Consider the following 6000-nt stretch of genomic DNA (forward strand, 5'->3'; position numbering starts at 1 on the left):
GCTCACCGGGATCGGGGGAATGGGCACCCGATCCGCGGAGAGGTGCCAATTGTTGGGAAGGTGCACGCCGCTCCATGGTAGCGACGTGCTCATCTCCCAGTACCACTTGCAGATCTCCGCTACGGCCGCTGACGAGGTGCGGCGCCGTGCAACGAGATATGGAATGCGGGTGGAGGTAGAGGAGGAGTGGTGGAGCGGCGACGGCGGCCGGACGACGACCCAGACTCGTGGTCGTGCTTCATCTTGCGGCCGAGGAACCAACAGCCAACCATTGTCGCCGGCAGGAAGGTGGAGGAGCAACAAGCTAGGGTTTGGTTGTCGGGGCTTGAGGAGGCACGCGTCCCGGAAGTGGAAATATGGATTCCCACCGGTCCACGACTTCCACATTAAAAAGGATGATGACCGCTCAGTCGGGGTGGCTGCCAGGTGGGTCCGCCCGCGCGTGCGCCGTAAATATGGACGGTGGGAGGTAGGTGGGCGGCTGCCACGCGGGCCAGAGGCGGACACGGGACGGGCGTCTGTTTGTCGTTCGTGTGGAGGCAAACTAGGCACATGTTTGCATCGAAAATGGGGCGGGCCGGACACCAAACAGACAGAAAATGCGGAGCGGTCACGGTCGCACATTGAGCCGTGTTGTCTGTTCAATTGAGCCCAAACAGACATACACGGACCGAATGAGGTTGCGTGTTGGAGTCGCCCTTGTAACACGTTTTTTCTTTAAAAGCTGGTTTGAGGGTAGTTTTCTTTCCTGCAAAAATAACTTCGCGAGTAGTTGAAATAGCTTCTCTAAAATGCCTCACAGAAACTCCAGTGAAAATAATTATACGAAAATTGTATGTAAATGCTATCATGTTATCTTGTAGGAATGCTATGTAATTTTTCGATGTGTTTGGTGTACATGTGAGCAAGGAAGAAAAAATGTGAATATCATGAAATGCTAAGTGTTATAATAAAACGTTGTGACATTGACACTCGAGAACAAATGGAACAAAAGGAAGATCTTTAAGTTATTACAAGGTTCTCCCAACAAAAGCAGCCACAATAAAAATTAATCATCAAGAAAAAAAACACTTAAATCAGTGGCATCGTGTATTGCACCCATATTAGTTTCATCTACGAGTGCATTGACACGAGAAGTGCTCTACTCGTGAACATAGGAGCCGCGCTCAGCCATGTTAAAGTGCTCATGACATAATTTACTATCATGAACATAGTTGTGAGACACGTGCGTGTAATAACTATCATCTTTTGCATCTCGACTTTGTATCATGTTATGCCAAAGGGGATTCATCATTTTATTAAGAACAGAAACAAATCTTTCGATGATATTCCATAGCGATGAATGTTGATGGTTAAAGGTCTTATTTCTCCCTTGCAGAGGTACTCATCGGAAATCGGGTACATAGTACCGTGGCCCTTGTATGGTGCTACACACCTGACTTTGTTTGATATACATAGTCTACAAGATAGTATTTTTCTATAGTGATAATTAAAAAATACAATGAAGATCAGTATGTATGTGCAAACACAAAACGCTACTAGTGTAAAAGAATGCATGTACAAAATATTACCATCCGGACTCCTTTGATACAATATCCAGAAAAAATGTATGAGGCATAGAATCACAAACTACTTTCCCCGATTTTGCTTTTTCCATCTATCATATGTGCCAAAAATGAAATTTTCAATTAGCATATAGAGCTACCACGTCTACAAGTATCACACCAAAATGCTCATCATCTAGTTTGTGTCACCAAACAATGTTCACTGTCTACTTTATATCACCAAACCAAAATACCAGTGTCTAATTTATATCCCTGAACAAAATGCTCGCCATCAGGTCACCATAAGATCAATTTATAACATACAACATACAAGTACTTTGTCACGGATCAAAGAAATGATCATTGTCTAATTAATCACGCAGCACACGGAGATACTTGAAAATAGAGTCAATTTATCACATACCACATAAACCATGGTCATGTAAATAATAGATTGACAGCCGATAGAAATCATACTATCCACTAGACAAAGGAGGTGTGCCCTCGTCGAAGTGGGGGGCGGCTGCAGAGGTGCGATAGAGTAGAGGCCTAGTGGAAGGGCCGAGCAGTAGAGTCGATGGTCAGCGTCGAGCTTGGAGATAGATGGAAGGGTGGTGCAACATATGCGGAGGTGGAAGTCATCATCGGCTTTAAGCACATAACCCGGAGGTCGGGAAGCTTTGAGATCGGTGAGGATGAGCACCGGCGGTGCAGTCTTGAGTGGAGGATGAGTGGTGGCGAGAGGCAGGCACGAGTAGCAAGCGGTGGGATGTGTGGATGCTACGAGGAGAAAGGTGCCAGCCAGCGCGCGCTCGTGGGTGATTGGGCAATCAACTCAAGCGGGACAGGTACCGACGTCATGGTAGGGTGGGATCAGGGGGGAATCCTAGCAAGCTCATTGGGGACAGACATGTGTGATGCGTGCTTGTGGCTTCCTACTCATGCGGGAGAGGTTGGACCAGATAATTTTTTCCACTCGAGGGTTAAGTGGCAACTTGAATTTAATAATGTTCTATATGAGGAACAATATATGGGGAAACAATTGAATTCACTTGCTTTGGTAGCTCACAAAGTTGACTCTCGAGCTTCTTCCAACTCCGCAAAGAGTGTTTTCTTACCATTCACTGTAGGCCAAAACCTCTACAGGACTGCAACTTTATTGAAAAGAATCATATGTACAGTATATGCAAAGAGTATGATGCTCACATAGATGCAAGAACCGCCCTAATACAACTTACCTTTTAAGGTGGGAGGTAAGAAACCCATCTAACAGGTCATATCTAAACCTAGGCTTAATCCCATAAGCCAATGAAGAAATGTCGTGTAGAAAACCACTTCTCCACATGGAGAAAGCGGGACTCTCATGCATGAAGATTGTAGAATTCCTTGGTACCCAAATATTCTAGCAGACCATAAACACAGCTTTCGGAAAGAAAGACTTGTCAAAGTCTTTCCTTGCTTGGACAACAATTTTGCTCATATCACCCCCCAACGCCCAATTGATCTAGCAATAATTCCTAACTCTAGCACTTAAATTACACTATAAAGGATGTTGGAATACCCGCTTCCATGGCACCTCCTGGCGGAGAGAGCCTCCTCCGAGCCATCTGATCTGCACGGACGGCTTATATTCGATTGACCTGGCTGGAGGGTCCATGACGGGTGGACTGTGTGCCCTCTCGGGGTCACCGTCATTGGGCGCCGTCAGGCGCGCCCGCGAGGGCCCTATAGCGGACGACACACGCCCGAATGACCCGCTGGTAGGTCAATTATGGGTGGACCGTGTGTGCGCACATGAGGCCACTACCATTGCGCGTCCGCGGCTGGCGACCGAGTCGTATGCTCTCTCGCCTGTGCGCGACCGCCTGGCCTCACCCGCTTGCCCGGACAATGACGGGCGAACCTTGGGTGGCCTCCTGGGGCCACCGTCATTGGGCGCATCCGCGAGCAACTCTTCTCACAGTGCCCCGCGCGCAACAGCTCAACAATCCATGTCTCGGCATGTACACCCAGTGGCGGGCTGGTCTGGTCTTACCAGCTCGGTACTGGGCAGGGTGGTCACGCGACACAACTCAGTCGTGTGGCTGTCCAAGCGCATGGAGCCGGCAGGGGCCAGACGGGCCTGGTTGGCAGCGGTATTGGCCCCCGTTTGTGTCGGTTACTCGCCTGACCCAGCCAACGCCTAGGTTTTTTGTGAGGCATGAGCTAGCAACCCATACCCGACTGGCTTGCCCGTGAGGGTAGTTGACATGTGTTGCGTCAAGGGCGATTCAACCTTTTTCATAGGTTGGTTCCTGGGCAATTCTGTCATTTTCTTTTGTCGGTTTTTTTTCATATAAGTTTGTTGCTTTATGTTGCAGATTGTGTGTCGCGGGAGCTGGATTCCCTCTCATTTCGATCTAGATCTCTTGCTTCGAAGGCCCCTCATCTGTTTCTATTGGTGGTTTGTAGCATCTTTAGGTGGACGCTGGCGAGCGCGACGACAGGCAGACTAAGCGTCGCCCGTGCATCGAATGGTCCTCACCATGGAGGCCGTCGAGGGCGGTGATCACCAAGGTGTATAAGGGCGTGGGGTGGTGTCGTCGGCAGCCCGCTGGGGGTGTTTGATACGTTTTGAACGTTTCTATAATTTTTTATTGTTTCATGCTATTATAGTAAACCATTCGAAATCAATGAAAACACACACATATACTAGTGGTTGGGGCGCCACCATGTGGCGCCGCTTGAGAAAACTGTGCGCACATTTTCATTTAAAAAAATACATGGAGTCCTCGCCTCCGTCTAAAAAACATCTGATACGGCCAAGGCTAATGTGAGCGTTTCCAATGTTCTTGATACTTTTCCACAGGTCTATGGTTTAGAGGCCAGAGGTGTGTATGTAGCAAAATATATTAGATTTGAGGAGAACCACGAGCAGGAGGTTGCAACTCTAGCTGAAGATACATGCACGCATGTTGATGCCTTGCATGTCTTAGGTACAAATCAAGCAAAGAAGGATCGGCTGGACGTATGCATGTTGGTTAGCTAGAGAAAAAAATCACGAGACTCCCACACGTACAAATACTATTTTGGAGGGTTCAGTTTGCATGATATTGATGTACGTCAAGGTTCCTATTTTTTAGTAGATGATCAAGAAGTTAAAGGAAAGGGTGCAGATATACTATTTCTATTCTTGCCGTGCAAAGAGAAATTCAACGAAGGTGCATGCAGAACGTGGGACGCGTGGAGTCTATTTTCTTTGAAGGAAATTGGCTGGGGCCCACCAGCCATGCAGGCAGAAAATATGGCACACTTAATTCTACAGTCGGTTTGTTAGTTATAGATAGAAATAAATAACTTGCCGAGATGTAAAAGGAAAGTACTTTTCCGTTTTAGGAGAGTCCGGATTTTATTTGAGTTAGAGATAGAAGGTCGGTTTGCTTTTCAAGACAAGTTAGATGGTTGGCTAGTATATAAAGCCAAGATGCGTTCAATGTAACTCAGGTTATATTTTATAAATAAACACGATGTGTTTTTAGGGTAAATACCCGTATCGAGTTTTGTGGGAAGCTGTCTAAAAATCGCTAAGTTTTGAGGAAGTTTTAGAAAACCTCTTTGTTGCGATTTCTGCGAGGAAATTGTTTTGTGCGTGAGTACCATCGTCGAGACTGGTTTTCTCGTGTTGGACCGTACGGTTCAATCCCCCTACTTCACGTACATCGCGTGCGCGGGCAAGAGGTTACTGCCGATGAAGGAGGAGTGTCGTGAAAGGTCGGGTCGCAACAACGGATCGGATCTCGCCACGAGGTTCGGTCTACATCAGGTGATATTCAGAGCATCAGGTTGTTCACGACAGTATGGAGAAAATGACGAGCGCACCGTTATTCAGTAAGTTAAGCTATGGATTTCAGTTGGAGGAGGAAGGTCGATGGGATGGGCTTTTTAATACTCGTGTTGTGGTACAGGGGAGATCATGTGCCATGACAATTGACCACATGAGTTTGATCAATGCTGCAAGCATCAAGATGGTGGAGAAGCTAGATCTACCAATGACACCACGAGTGCAACCATACTTGTTTCGTTGGGGTCATGAAGAGCTCAGTGTCACACATCAAACAAAGATACCGTTTTTGCTGGGAAAATATTTTTGCACAGTTTTGTGTGACGTGATTCCGGCGCCCATGGTTTCATGTCACTTATTGTTGGGAAAGCTATGGTACAAAGAGCACGATATTGCGTACGATTGCCAAACACAGACATATACCGTTAAGATGGGTAAGAAGTATGTCCTCGTGCCCATGGGTAAGGATCGTTTTATTGCTTGGAGGAGAGACCATCAGAAGAAGTTGAAAGAAGAGAAAGATGCAAAAGAGAATATGATCGAGGCTACAAAAATTTCTATGGTCAACGTTCAATCCGTACATCAAAATATTAGTGCAGAGATTGAGCCAAAACCGAGGACGGTTTCGTTTCAAGA

The sequence above is a fragment of the Triticum aestivum genome, chromosome 6A (genome assembly GCF_018294505.1).
Source record: "Triticum aestivum cultivar Chinese Spring chromosome 6A, IWGSC CS RefSeq v2.1, whole genome shotgun sequence".
Taxonomy (NCBI): Eukaryota; Viridiplantae; Streptophyta; class Magnoliopsida; order Poales; family Poaceae; genus Triticum; species Triticum aestivum.